Source organism: Patagioenas fasciata, chromosome 2 (genome assembly GCF_037038585.1).
Source record: "Patagioenas fasciata isolate bPatFas1 chromosome 2, bPatFas1.hap1, whole genome shotgun sequence".
Classification (NCBI taxonomy): domain Eukaryota; kingdom Metazoa; phylum Chordata; class Aves; order Columbiformes; family Columbidae; genus Patagioenas; species Patagioenas fasciata.
This window is the reverse complement of record NC_092521.1, coordinates 128,659,167-128,675,253: the sequence shown is the minus strand read 5'-3', so window position 1 is coordinate 128,675,253 and position 16,087 is coordinate 128,659,167. Positions and strand designations below refer to the sequence as shown.

The following is a 16,087-nucleotide window of genomic DNA, read 5'->3' as shown; positions in this document are numbered from 1 at the left end:
GTAGGTTCTAGAAAATGTCAATATGAATTGGTAAGGTCAGCCTTCCCTTTAGTACTACATAAAGTCAAGAATCTAGTGCTGATGAGACATGAGAATAAATTTCCAGCAAGAACCCAAGTCCACACCTTTGCTCAGTTACCTAAATATAACTATGGGTCAAATATACAACAAATAAAGTCTACACTTATGAAAGCTGACAGATTTAGCAAGCTGGACATCCCACACAGACTTTGTTCTGAGCATTCATGAACAATACTAAAATCCAAGATTAATCTAGATGTTAAATATTTTCAGAAAAAAAGTTAAGTGTATGGAATTATAGGGGGTTATGGAGCACACCTTAGTAAGACCTGCACACCTTAGTAAGACCTATGTAGCCCTTGCAGAAAAACAGTCTCCGTGTCCAGTGAGGAGGATATAATTAATCTTTGGAGCTTGCTATGTCATCTATGCATTTTTACCTTCAGCTATGAGCTACCAAGACACGGCACACGGCTGGAAGATTCTGGTGCAGCATTTTCTTGCTGCCAGATTTCCACCGCTGCATTCATCCCAACACCTTCCTTGCCAATATAAGCAATTCCACACCTCCATGAGCAGTGTGTCTTAGGAACTCTCCTTGCCCCCCGCCCCCCGTCTTTACACCATACTTCAGCAGAGCACCCCATCTCTGCATTCACCTTGCCAGCACTTCCACTGTGAGACAAGGCTTACAAGTGCAGAGGAAGAAGATAAGGGACTGCAGAACGATGCAAAGGAGAATGTGAGACATAATGGTGACTTTTAAATTTTCAAGCCTTTGGATGGCCTTCAGACACAGCATGGCCTGCCAGAGAGAATCACAGAATGGTTGGGGTTGGAAGGGACCTCTGGAGATCATCTAGTCCAACCCACCTGCTAAAGCAGGTTCAACTAGAGTAAATTGCACAGGAATGTGTCCAGGCAGGTTTTGAAGGAGACTCCGCAGCCTCTCTGGGCAGCCTGTTCCAGTGTTCTGTCACCCTCAAATTTAAGAAGTTTCATCTCATGTTTAGATAGAATCTCCTATGCTTCAGTCTGTGCCCGTTGCCTTTCATCCTATCACTGGGCACCACTAAAAAGAGTCTGGTCCCATCCTCTTGACACCCACCCTTGATAAGATCCCCTCTCAGCTTTCTCTTCTCCAGGCTGATCTGGCCAGGCTACCAAAAGCTCAATAATAGATAAATCTGTTGTATGGAAAGGAAGGATGCAATCAGAAAGCTTACATTTGCTTAGAAAAGGGGAAGAGGTGGAAAGATGCAGCAATGGAGTTGAATTAAGAGTCAGAAAGACATTCCTAACAGCTGCATTCTAAATACGCTTTAATAGTACGTGACCCATCTTACCGTGATCCATATGTGACCTATCTTGAGATGATGAGGCCCTTAACAGGTGTTTCAAAAGCTTAGAACGATAGAGAAAACCAAACCACAGAAAGAAGCAGACAGCTTTGAGGGTGGCCTGTGCGTAGGTGCACAGAGACAGGGGTCCGTGCTGGAGACAATGCTAAGCCTCCAGGAGAACAGCAGGGAAAGAACAAGCAGGGAAAATTCAATTGTAAAATCCTGTTAATATGACCTGTTTTGCCTGAGGTGTGAGTGGACATCTGCAGCTTTTTTGCTTCCCTGGTTTGCCAGTTGTTGGCTTGGTACCCTCGGATTTTCCAGTTTCACCATTGCCCACATTCAGCCCCTAACAGAGGTAACATATTTGGGACCTGAGGCACGTATTTATCAAAGCAGTAACATCAGGGGTCCTGAGAGTGCAGAGGGAGGTCAGTATGGAAGCAGCATCCTCCCAGTGTCCTAAGCAAAACCCTGGTATAGGCAGACACACTTTCTCCAGAGAGCACACCAAAAATCACACGGGAGAATCTTATCCACCTCCTTTATTGAGTTCATTAAACTCTCAGTACTATACTGCTTCATGATGGCTATGTGACCAAGGTAACATCAGGGTATCAATTTGAGTTTCTTTGCTCTCCTGAGCCAGGTTTTTCTTCTAAAACGTAATTCTCTTCTCTCACCTTCCTCCTCCTTCCGAATTTGCCAGCCTTCCAATGAATCTCTCTTCCTGTTCTAGTTTCTAATTTTGTTTGTGTGAACGTGTAACAGGGAAATTGGATGCTGCATTTTCTTCCCAAGGATATCAGATCTGGGCGCTCTGCTACCAAACACCAAAGCCATGGCTGTAATAACTCAATCTTTGTCTACTGCCCCTGCGTGTCTGCCGTCTGAAGAACACATCCTTGAGGAACGTAGGTCCAAGGAGAAGCAGTCATCATCCAAAGAAAACATTTTTAAGACACCCAGCACAGGTGACTTCAAAGGTTAGGAGGGAGATACAGCGATAAAATGGGGTGTGCTCCCAGAGGTGCAGCACGTTGAACAGATTCAAAGAATTTCAGAGTTTTCTGTCCTAAAGCTCTTTGTTAATGCACTGCACTAATAAGGAATGGAAGACACAAACGTCAGGATTATCCAAGTCAAGTTACCCTCAGACGCATGGTGTGAATTTTGGGGTTGTCCTATGCAGGGACATGAGCTCAACTTGATGATCCTCGTGGGTCCCTTCCAACTTGGGACATTCTATGATTCTATGCTTATCTCAGGAAAAAATGCCCTGAAAATGCAGACAGGAAGTCAAAGAGAGTCAAAGGAGAAGCCACAAGCAAAACAATACCCCAACACAAGATGGAAATTGCTACTTTTTTAGTCGATTTAATTCCTCCATTTAGCGTCATATCTATTTAACTAATATGTAGTTTGATTTTAGTCAGACACTCAGAAACAGTTTTTATGCCACTCACATCAATCAGGAGAAGCAGAATGGGATGTGAGGAGAAGCAGAATGAGATGTCATCCCTGCAATGCTGATACTGAGGCTTCCCGTGATCTATCTCAGCAGTATCGCATGGATATTGAAAACGACAGTGAAAATACATGATCTTACAAGTGATACTCCATGTACTCCCCATGAGGCTTATTTGGAAACATGCTAAAAAAGCATCAGAGACATTATTTTCCTGTTGCTTTCCATAGTATCTTGAGCAGTAAAATATTAAGTGTCAAAGGCAACACACCAATTTAAATTAAGGATGTAGGCATTTTCCCAATCAATTATGGGAAGGAGCTAATCTATCAGAGCAATTTTAGAATTAATAAGTTTCGTAAGTATTAATATATAGATCTAATCTACCTTCAACATTACCTTTTGCTGAAAGAACAAGTTCTGTATGATGAAGAGAAACAAATGAAGCTCAGAAAAATAATCTGGGAGTTGCAATGGGAACTGGAGTCAGCACAGCCTCATGTTCTGTGTTGAAAATTCATTCTTATGGTAACCCAGCTTCCTCATCCATAAGGTGGAGATGATAATTTTCATCTCAGTTCCAACATCATGCCAGCAAGATCTACAGATAAGCCATCAGAAGTGCTATTATTATGTACGCTTGGTGTACATATTTTACTTCAAAACGGTTTTACAGATTGCATTTCTGGTCTACTCTCAGTGTTTTGGGGAAGACTTTTTAAAAATTCAGTAAAGTTATTCTCAATTTATTTATGACATTTGGGCATATTCTTTGCCATTAACTCTGGTTTACAGCTTACTAGTTTTATGGGATTTTGTTCTCTGTATGATGTGGGAACACAGTAGCACAATGATTCAACAAACACCAGTTTTACCAACCAGCCAGATTTAACAGGCTATTTCTTGTTGTATCCTATAAACACAGTGAGCAGCCAATCTGATATTTAATGATGCAAACCATAAGCAGAGGTAGTGTTTTGTGCCAAGATACAATATGTGGAGATTGCAAAAGCTCATAAAGAAATTTCTGTGGAAAAAAAAAAAAAAAACAAAACACAACAGCATGGAGGTTTCTGAGTTGTTCTTTTGTGGGAATCAAAACTGAGTGTCTTTACTATGAAAAGCAGATAAATATATTACTTAGAATACCCACAAATATATTGGCAGAATGAGAGAGCACCTCAGATTGTGCATGGAAGGTATTTGCAACCAGCTGTGCTTTTCATGGGAAAATTTTACCAGAACAGGATTCCCAGATTTATTTTCATATTCTGTCATTCACCAACTAAAAGACTTTGGTCTGAATAAAAAAGCGGTTTGATGACAAGGGAAGCACAAAATGTACTAGCTTCTGAAGAGGGCTTATTTTTTAGTATCTGTGAAGTTGTTGAAGAATCTTACATAATAAGTTATTTATAATTACTTAAAATTAGAATTTTCTTTGAGGTATCCTAACCAAATTATAGAAAAAAATATTTGTGAAGCAGGATGAGGTATGTTTTAAAACCAGCTGCTTGTTTTTTTCAAAAGCATCTTTCTAGAACACTCAACAGGGAGACTGGTACGCTATTAGCATTTTCTAAACAGGCACAAAAATGACAACTTTATAGTCCAGGGTACAGAGGACTATAAAGTGGTGTCCTTGCTCACATACAGACAATATAATGAAACAAACAAAAAAATAGCCTTAAAAATTCAGAATTAAGAAGCAGAGTTGTCAGTAATGACCTGATTCACAGTTCCTGAGTGCCTGAAGGTGACAGTACTGGATCATTGGAAATGCTTTAATAACACAAACTGACATCACTACAATCCATCATCGTGCTGGAATTCACAACCATGCTGGGCTTTGTTTCTAAGCCATTGTGGTCAACGGCTATAGCCAAAATACGTGTCTCTCTTCCAGTTCTCTTTTTTAAATCATATATCCTTTCATTACATTTTACATGTATTTCTTCATTCTGGTTTTATCCATCCATATGCTTTTTTGTACAGTTATGGGCTACAATTCATGAAAACTCTGCACAGCTACAGAAATAAATATTCTATTTGATCCTCCAGGACAGATTTAAGACATCATTGTCAGCATGAGGATATCTGCCTGTATTAGTCATTCTGCTGGCATTAAGATAGTAAGAGAAAAGATAAGGGTCTGCTGTAAGGCCCACTGAAGCAGAGGGAGTCTTTCTGTTGATGTCAGCTATTTTGTATCACGCTCCTCTAACATAGATTAGGACACAAAGAAAAGTTCTCATGCCAAATTCTGTACATACCTCTTCATGTGTGCTCATTTTTATTGAGCACGCTCAATACAGTGTACTGGTACCGTAATTCCTGCAACCTTTATACAACTTTTACCTTACTTTATGCAGTCTGTCTGGGCGAGGAGCAAGACCTTCATATTTTACAAAGGAAAGCCTTTTCCTCTGCCTATCTGAGTTTATTCTTTCGTTTCACCCTCTTATTTACTGCACTTCCTTCACCAAGTTCAAAGAGGTTGGTCCTTTGTTGGACATCTACCCTTTGGAAGCAATAATACTGGCAGCAGTAACAAGACAGCTTTTTCAAAATTGGGACCAAAATATTTGCCCATGGGAACATATCGTTTAGAGACGTTACCTTTAGGGACCGAAGGGTCTGCCTGCTGAGCACTGGAGCACAGCTCCCCTTCGACACCTCGCCATGCCGGCGATGCTCTGGCCACCATTCTCTTGCTCCCACTGCAGTGCCCAAGGTTGGCTTTCTTTCCAATGCTGAAAAATTCCTGTAGGATCCAAGACATCAATCCCAACCCACCTGTGGAGTCTGAGAGGGAATCCATACCCCTGGGGGAGACACCAAGTGGGCAGAGTGATGCTGCTAATGCTGCTAAGAAAAGCTTTCATTGATGGGTGAAAGGGACCTTGATTAGAAATGGCCAAGTGTCACAGACAAGGGAAGGGGAGTGCAGGAGACCTGCTGAGGAGTAAAACCCTGCAGGGCTGCCAGGATTATCTGTCATGCCACCTAACAGCAGGATTACGTAGACAATGGTGGCTGAAAAACCAAGTTAGGATGGGTGTGGAAAAAATCGTATCAAGGGCAGAAAAAGCAATCAAGGGCAGGTTGTTGGTTTGGGAGGAGAAAAAAAAGACAAGGGCAGCAAAGAGGAGGGTCAAGAAATGGCAAAAGTGATAACAGCAGATGCAAATAACACTAACTGGGGCTGCTTTGGGGTACCTATCAGGTGGCCATGCCCTTGACCACTGCAGCCTGTCATCCCACGTGAGAACAATCAACCAAGCCTGTTGTTCTGAACACACCGTGGTGGCACAGTTCGGAGGACCAGGTGGGTTGAGCAATGGGCAGAGGGGAACACCTGAGGTGGACGGATTGAGCATCCTGTGTTGCCATGGTGGTGCCTGTGCCAGGCCTGACAGTATCAGGCTCTTCCCAACCTCCTCCTCCTCACAGGCACACCAGCAGAAGGAAGCCCCTTCCCACCAGCGTGGCGTCATCTCCCCAAAATGGCTTCAGCTAAACTGATAGAGGCAGTGGCACATTTTCATTGGCATAGCTTCATACGTATTTGGGGCTTTGCCAGGATAATTTCACTGGCTAGGAGGGGATGATTATTTTTATATGCCTCTACACAATATATGTGTGCTCGCAAAAGCATCCAAAGTCACTTCACTGCTTGCCTAGTCCCAAACAACGAGTTAACACCTTCAAATTCCGTGAACAGCAGAGTGGGTAATGAAATTAAATTGCCCATATTTCTTCACAAAAATACTGCTTGAAATTAATACATTCTTATATTGAAAACATTGGTTTTGTGACAATGGGGACCAGATGAAAACAGAAGTCTCTTCCTTACAAATTGTTTTTTCCACTGGCACTTTTATAAAATAATGCTTAGATCTTTTTTCAGTTAACTTCATACAGACACAGTTTTCCTTGTACTAGCATCTTTAGATACTGCACAAACAGTCCTTAAAAAGAGTATGTGGCCTATTGTCCTCACAGATACACCAATCCAAACACCCCCACTCAGACTGTAGACTACTGATGCCAATGGGTGAAGTAACTCAGCTTTAGATTTCCAGCAGACAGATGTGCTGCCTTTGGATGCCAGCTACACTTCTGAAATTTGCTTCAAATACTAAGTGAGATATCGGAGTGGAAAAGAAATTAATCTGCGAGAGTCAATATCCTCAAAAATAAAAGGGGAGTCTTGCAACTCTCAAGTGGAGATAGACAAAAAGAAGAAAAAGAAGCTTGTTCATTAAGGAGAAGACTTCATAAAATCCAGAGACCAGCCTGCAGAAAGAAATCTGACTGGCTCCGTACCAAAGGATCTATAGTAGATACAAACCCAGAAACTTCATGAAATATATCACCTCTAACTACAAGGTGTTTTGTTTTGTTTTGTTTTATGAAAACCTGCTCCATTTTCTCAGAGGCAGCAACTGAATCTTCACCGAACGGCACCTCCTGCGTTCACAGCACATTTACAACTGAGCAAAGCGCCGTTCAGTGCTACAAAGTGTGAACAGTTGCACAAAGCTGTGTCACACTGGAGAATCCAGACTCTCCTAGGAAGAATCTGGGATTTGGGATGTTAGCCATTGCCAGCATTTTTCTTGTTTGGTTTAGCAGTCTGCTAGAATATTTAACAGTGCCATACATTATTTTTTAATGCTCTCTCATGAAGAGGGATATTTTGTACACAGTGCATTTTTTTAATAAGAATAAGATTTTAAGCTGCTAAAGAAAAGTTCTGCTTGTTGGGATTTGTGCATCCCTGACACAGGCAATAGTTTGGAAGTAGATCAACCTAGATGCAGTGTCAAAAATCACATTTACAAGCTAAATAACAGAAAAGAACCCATATGCTTTTGTTGTTGTTACTACAGTGTAGGGAAAACTGACATGCAGGTAAAATGATTTTTGTTTTTTATTATAAACTATTGAATTCCCAGCATATTTTAAGTAATGAAATCAGATGGAAAGAACTTGCACTGACTTCATTTAAAAAAAAATCAAGATGAATATATGGGTGAATGCCTTTCCATAATTCTTAAGCAGTGGTAATCAGAATTTCCCAGGTTTTTGATCTAAAACTCAGATTTTATTTGAAGCCCAGATATAACATTCGGTATCTGTACAGAAGAATGATCACAAGTGAAGCTCCTGTTGACAATGATCATCGGTTCCCTGTTTCAGATGGGTTCGATAAAGATGAGATTCCCAACTAAAAGACTTTGACTTTGTAAAAGAAAAAACAAAACCAAAACCAAACCCAACAAGAAGTCTGATCCTGAATCATAGCCTGATCTTGTTCCCATTTAATTCAAGAGAACTTCTACCCACTGCTTATATTTTTCCATGGAAAAGCAGAGATAGCTCGAGGCAGCAGGCAAGGTAGGCAGGAGCCTGGAGCAGAAAGCTGCCCACACCACCCAGGCTGGTGTTCATTTGCAATTCCACAGCCCTCACTAGTACCTCATTTCACAGCTCAAATGCGCTGACTGAGACCAAGGGCTTCAGCTGAAATTTTACCAGGCTATGAGTACGCATATTTTATAAGTCTCAGCTGCTCTGGAACTGGATAGCTGATTTCTAAAATATTCTTCTGTCTTACAAAATTTGTATTACCATGCAATTCACCTCCTAAAGTAATCTACATTTTTACATATTCACCAAATGAACCCTCACTTCATGCTGGGGAATATTTATTTCTCTCAGTATTCTTTCACAGCTGATGGATATTTTGTTTTGCTTTGTTCTGTTTTTTAAATCCATGTAAAACAACTCCAGGCTGATTTCAGTTCCATGCTGCACAGATTTCTCCCAGAAGAGACTGACATTTTTCTTTCTGCTGTTTCAGGGAACATTTAAATATTTTATATAAAAAGAACAGCTTCAGCAGGGATATCGAGAGACCCCCACCATGGCCAACACTACCTTCCCAGCAACGATGCGCAGGGCTGGAGATCAAACCAGAGAAGAGACATGGGAATAGGAAAACCTCAGTGCTGCAAGCCTGGTCTGTTGTGCGTAGGGAATTTCCTCCTGTTTTTGGGAGACAGGGATGGATCGGACTTGCCTGGCTCCAGAACTGTGTGCTGTCAGCCCAAATTCACTAGCTGAGGCGTGGGACTGAGCTTCCACTCCTCTCCAAGGCATCTCACACTGTGGGCAGCTGGAGCTGGTTCATGTGTAAGTGTCAAAAGGAACCTCGAGAACTAAGCCTGAAATGACCTTCAAACCCTGAGAAATAGGTGACACAAAGCAAAACCTTCACGTATTTTCCTACAAAGGGACTCCAGTAGTGTGCTTAGCATTTTGATCCCCAAATAAAGTCACTGGCCCCTCCAGTGTGAGGGTGCTCAGCTCCTTGAAGGAACGTAGGATAAAGCCGAGATTCTCTTTGTTAGGTTTGTTTCTTTTCCCCTTCATATAGACTCCTACGGTTTCATCTTTCTGGTCTTCCTTAAGAGTGAGGAAATATAAAGAAATCAGTGGGTGTTTTTAAGCACTTTAGTTGCCAAAGTATGACTTGAATGGTTATAATATGTGATTCAACTCAAATGAGTCTCTCTGTCTCCTCACCATATAAAGATTACCCGAAAGATTACACTTCCTTAGAGCTGTTTGTATCATCAACTCAGAAACTTCAAATGAAAATCTGTTATTTGCGTATTTTCAGTCAGAAACCACAGCAAGTGTCATTACCTTTCCAAACAATAGCAGGTAGAAAACAAATTCACCAATAAGAAAGAAAACCTAGCAGGAATCCATTGATTGGAAGACATCAGAATTGCTATTATTTAATTCAGGGGTTTTAAAAGTGATAATAATTTCTTGTTAAAAATTAGGGGGGCTGTTAAAGATGTCACAAAAGTACTGTCAGGGACTTTAACTATGAAAAAATATCCTTAGATGTTGCCAGAAGAACTGGGAACATTTTTGAAGGGGACCATATTCTGTTCTGTTTTCCCAAACGGGAATACTTTTCCAAAATAAGGCAAATATCAGATTTCCCCCTTCAGGGCTTCAGTCTTTTAGCAATGGTCAGTCCACAACCACTTGAATGAATTCTGATTCGCAAATATAAACCTTAGGTTTTTGCCTATTTCCGTAGCTGGCTGCAAAGGATTTTAATTTCAGTGTACTGCTGCATTGCTGAGTATGTGCTGACACTCTCAGTCCTTCTCTATATTGCTATTAAAGTTAGTCTGCTGTTAAGGAAATCTGGGTTCGCTAATCTTGCCAATACTCTGCACTGTGTCATGCGCTGCTCATTAGGAACCAGACTGTCTCAGCTGATCAGTTATAGAAGTCACAGGAGTCTTTACCATCTCCCTGGCAGTAAAGACACAAAGTCTGCCACTATCACAATTCTCTTTGGAAGAAGAAAAGCAGCAAGTGCTAATTAAAGACAGTGCCATGGTAGGATGTACAGCGAACGGCATTCAGAATGAACGTTGGAGTGTGAAGGACGGAAAGCTTGCTTCCCCTTCCCAAGGAAGGCAGCCGAAAGCTGAACGCCGAATAACCTCTCTGAACTAGTACAATCTGCATGTATTTTCCCAACTTGCGTACAGCAATTAAACATCCTTAGACTTTGTGTTAAGAGCTTAATTGCAGCTTTCAATGGGTTTTTAGCATTTCAACAACTTTGAAGTTCGTTTTCCCAATGCAGGCATCAGCTCCAGTGCAGCGGTGGATTTACTTTGTCTGTCCACATGGACATACTAGCAGGGTGAGCACTGCTGTAATTCATGAGCACAACTTGCAACAAATACAGGGTGAAGTAGTGAAGGATGGAAAAGTTTGAAAGGGTTTTCATCTTACAGGGTTTTATATAAATTCTGGTGTACTACAAGCTATCTATTGGGAGAACTATAGCATGCTCTGCATGGAATAAAGTGTACGCTTCACCATATGGAAATAAGGGAGATTTGCTAGTTGGTGTATGTCTCTTGTAAATCTCTAAAACTTCCTAAGCCTTTGATATTTCTTAGTACTTCTGTCTAGACTCTCTCCTGTTGCTCGTTATCTCTCCTACAGTGTGAAACTGGAGCAGAACCTCCACCTGGGAGCTCAGCAGGACAATGTAGTTACGTACATATTTTCTATCATTACTTCGGGCAACCTACACATTAATTATTCTGGATTATATCCTCTGCGGTAAATTTGCTTTCAGTTTAAATTAAACTATGTAGAGACTGCAGTGAAAGAGGAAGAAAAGAGTCCATTTACAGAGCTCACCTGAAGCGGCTACTCCATCTCCAGTTTTCAGCTGACATTTTTCCAAATTCGCGTTGTCAGTATGTACACACACGCAAATGCATGCATCCCCTCATTTCAGACCTAATGTCTAGATCTATCCTGCATAAGATGGTTAAACTTTCAACAGTTCTGCACTTTAATGACAGCAACCAGAGCCAGAAGGAGAATGTCAGTCAGCATTTCTGAAAATAAGACTTAGCTTTGCAACACCATCTTTTTCAGCTACCTAGACGCTATCTTGATTTATTTTTATTATTGTAATGGATTAGACGTCATTATTGTTCACCTAAGAATATATTTAAATGAAGGCTTAAATGTTATTTTATGGGATTAATCAACACATCACAGCACCAATTTTCATTCACAGCGCAGAAAAGGTCAGTATGCAAATGCAATATGCTAAAAACGGATCCGCTCTGAGTGAAGCCAAATCAAGTTAATGAAACTAGATCCTGGAGACAAAGTTTCACTTTTTGTTTTTTCCTCTGATATTTTGATTCTGTTCTACAGGCTAACACTCGATTCAAAATGTCAGGGAGAAAAATGAGAAATTAAGTAATGCAGAAATAACATTTTTGTTCATTATGCACAATCTATTTATACAGTGGCAATCTTTGCATTACTTCTTCTATGAAAAAACACACTGATTTTCAATCAAAGTTTATTCTGCTTTTCTTCAAATTCAATCTGTTTCTATTTAAATTGGAGTATGTATGTACACTGAAAAATTACTTATTACTGCTATATATATTAAATTATCATTAAACCCACATTATCATACCCGATCTTTTTTTTTTTTTTTTTGTACGAAGGAAGCAATAATAACCTAAGCTATTTGAACTCAGCTACATAATTCTGAAGTGTGGTCTGGTCAGTATAATCTTAAGACTTTTGTAGGTGACAAAGAATTTTGCAAAGTTTTTTTGTTAGAAACAGGGAACTTTCAACATCAGCTAAAACATAAAAACGTAAGTGAAATGATCCAATAACAAATGACTTCATAAAAGCATGATTAGATTTTTTTTTTCTCCTATTAAAGAACTGAAATGCCCAGATGGATAGGGAGGGAAAAGTGGAAATCCTTAAGTTGCACACTTAACGTGCAAGTTTGTAACTAAGAGAACAACTGAAATATATACAAAATATGTAATAGTTATTATACCTGTGAAGCAACTATGGCAAAGTGCTCAGGAATAAATGCAGTATTTGGTAAGTAAAACAGTTGTATGCACACACATCTGAATCCACCCCTTCGAAAAGTCCTTTGAGACTAACACATCCTGGAATAAAACTTAATGGAAGGCAGGCACGCTACAGCAAAGTGCACGATTTTCCCCAGCTGAACTGTCCTTATTTATTACGGAGGGCTTCTGTTCGACATAAAGCTACTCACATTTGTGAGACTTCCCAATAGGAGAATTCATACAGATAGAGCTTTACTCTTGTTATTTTCCAGATACGTTCTTCATATTTTTCTTTCTTAATTACCAGAAAGATTAATTGTTAGATCCTTTCATCAAAGTATGACACTACTGATAGGCATTAATGTTGGAAACATAGAAGAGAATACAATTCAGAGTCTGTCTTCAGTATTACAGGGGTTCTAGATCATGCCAGAAAAAGATGAGTCTAAGGATGAAAAATATTGTGCTGTTACATGTGCTCTGAGATTACAGACACGAAAATCTCACAGGTCAAAACAAAGATCGCATCACTTGGATGCAGTCCTACATAGAGTGGAACATTGAGAATATGGTGTTTTTCTCTGTCTCCTTCCTAAAAAATGTCCAGCATTTGTTTTTGAACTCTGATGGACATTCACCTGTTATCTTTATAAAAGCATCTATTAAACACCAGGACTTTTTTCCTGAGTGCTCACTAACCCACTACCACTGCAATTCTTCTCCATGTAAAAAATCGTAACATTTACTGTCACTGAATTTTCTCTGCCATTTTATTACTCAGTCACACTCGGTACTGTGAGATCCTTCTGCAACTCTTCCCTGCTGACTCTAGCACTGTCAGCAGGCTTTACTTCAATATTAACCTCCTTTTCCATATGTTGAACCACCCAGACACTTGGACTGATGCCTACAGGACTCCATCAGTGACTTCCCTCCATTGTAAAACTTGACCATTTACTCCCTGTTGCTTCCTAACTTTTAACCTGCTTTTAATTAATGACTGCAGTTTCCCTTTCATCACACAGCAGCTTTAATTCTTTATGAGCCTTCAGGAAAGAACTCTATTGAAAACTTTTTGAAATCCAAGTAGTTTATAACCAGATCACACTTTTTTCCCCAAATCATTGCCTTCCCTGGAGAACAGGGTAAACTTGTGAATGTTGACCTCTCCCTGTTAAGTCATGCTCTTTAGCCTGCATGATGAACAATGCAATCCTAAATTATAATATCATTGACTCCCTGTTCCCATTCATTCCATGCAGCAGCTCTGAGCTGTAGCTGTGGTTTGATAGCACTCATCATCCCCATCAGCTCTTTACACCCATGTGACAGAGTCTGGCTGTCAGAAAATGAACAGCTATGAATTATGGATTATTTTTTTTTACAAGATTGTTATTTTCCATATCTGTTTCTTCTTTCCTTCTTTCTCCAATACAATAAAAATGAATGGAGGTGTGGGTGAGATGAGAAAGCTCTTGAAATGGAGAATTTTCTCAGAGTTCATTGCAAAGGATGAAGTAGCCCAAATTGAGGGCTTCCAAGCTCACAGGTGCCTTCAAAGCTTCAGGGGACAGAGGAGAAGGACATTTCTAATGCAGTTCCCTAAGGAAATAAGGTTTACTGCAGGGGCTGTGCACCACTCCACCATCACCTTCCCTCCCTCTGCTCCTCACCCTCTGCCTGTTGGATGGCTTTCACCCAGCTCAACAGGGACACCAAAGTCTAAAAACCTGCAGGTTCCAGCAAGCACCACAGCAAAGTGGGAGCCGGTTACAGAGGAAGAGAGGCTGGTGGTGACTCCTTCAAGTGAGAAGCCAGGAGGAGCAGAGCGCTCCTCGGCTGCAGTCAGGCTCCTGGAGGAGGAGGACATCCTGGTGGCAGCCAGCCTGGGGTGACCAGCAGCACAGTTAGGAGGGAATGGGGCCCAGTGCACTGTTCAGTGGTTTTGTGTATAGTTCCTCTCCACATCTGACAAAGCCCCTTTCTGCTGAGGTATTTCTTGCTGATGTCTCATTATCCAAAGTTTCAAGAAAACATGGTTTGGGGAACAGGGATCACGCACTCCCTGGTTCTGCAGCCTCTCAGTGAAGCTGGAATGTAGGTGCAGCTGGGGACCCTGGGATACCCAGGCACAGCTGAGGGGTGCAGGGCCACCAGTTCCCAGAGGTCAGGGAGCATGTCCTACCTGCTGGCTTAGGCAAATCCAGGCACCTCATTACGGAGCAAGTCCACCAGGAACGAAAACAGGGTAATCAGGGAACTGCCCCTGGGCCTAGCACAGGCTTACCCAACTCAAGAGGTTTTGAGTCAAACTTTTCATTCAGAAAATTCTAAATTTCCATTCAAAATGTCATTGTGACACTCCGTTAACAGAGCTCTAATGTACTTCATGTCATGCTCCCGCATAGCAATAAGGCAATACTGTCACAGCGTACCTGACACTGCAGCGGTAGGTATAAGCTGATGATGTAATATTGCGCTTTTACTGTCATGTCCAAAGAATTTTGGCTGGCTGGTAAAGCGGATAGCAGACAAAGGCCAAAGCACAGTTATTCACACCCTGTTTTATGGTTTGGTTTTTCTCTTGTTATGACATGAGATGCAAGAAACACAGCACAAAGGGTTTTATCTGCCAGAGCGGAGAAATGCAGGAACACAGAAGGAAAATCCACGGTGATATTCCCGTAAGTATTACAGTGCTTATCTTTTGAGATACCTATAACTATTCCAATATACTCATATATAAAGATACACATACAGAAACAGAGAAAAACAAGAAACTTATGTCTTATTCTAGCTAACAGCTGCAACATACTGAAAATGGTTCACTTGCAACATACTGTATGCAACCAGGATGTCCTTTTAAAAGTGACTGTATTGTTACAGATACATGTTCATCCAAAGAAATTATAAATAAAAATTAGCTAGTGCTTACTAGAACTGGTATTTTTTTCCCTGGCTTTATGATTATAATTTTACAAAATTATTTCTATGGATCAATCTCAGTAGAAATACTTGAGTGCAGGAATATAGGAGTCACAGTCACCTTTCTTAATGAGGTTTTCCAAGCAAAATCCAGGTTCCAGCTCCCTGGAACCCAATGCTGGCAGCCAGTTACTTTTCCTGTAACAGTCTGAACAAGATCCCAAATCTGAAAAAATAACAAGCTCTAAGAATAATCAGGCCTACAAATGCATGTTCCACGAGAACATTTACTCTAAAGTAAGCTTCAATTGTATATGCATTTTTAAAGAAAGTGAAGCCAAGGTCTGAGCAAATCAAAGCGCAAAACTGGAAGCGGAGGGGAGGGAAAGGCTTCCACAAATTGAACTATTATACACTACAGAATTTTTGCATAGACCCACAAATAGGTAGGTCAGAAAACAAAAACACATGAAAGAGTTGAGAAGTGAAATTATGTAGGTTTTAAGAGCCAAGATTAATCATCTCTCTTTCCTTTGAAAATGAACATTCTAAAAAAGAACCAGCAAAATGCAAGTAATATGCCACAATAAAAAGATGTATTATGTACCAACAAACATTTAGTGTTTGAAGCGATATCACAAAAACTGCATCGCAGCCTTGAAATAAGTATTTAAATCCCCTAGACAATCCTTAGTTTAACTGGGTACAAAGAGAAGTGGTTTATATATCACTTTCTCTATGTTCAACTAGAAAGAAAGGCATTTGCCTTTTTTTGTTGTTTTTTTCTTTTTTTTCCCCTGCTGGTAACAAATCCAGAAGAAATAGGGTACATCAATGCCTATCTTTGCTACGTTAACCTGAAAGAATTG

The 16,087-nt window shown here is 40.5% G+C and overlaps 1 protein-coding gene across 6 annotated transcripts in view; it reads right to left on the bottom strand.

The window, feature by feature from the left end:
- THRB (thyroid hormone receptor beta) overlaps positions 1 to 16,087 on the bottom strand; it is a 175,881-nt gene that overhangs the window by 63,992 nt on the left and 95,802 nt on the right. The gene's annotated exons all lie outside the window — the stretch shown is intronic.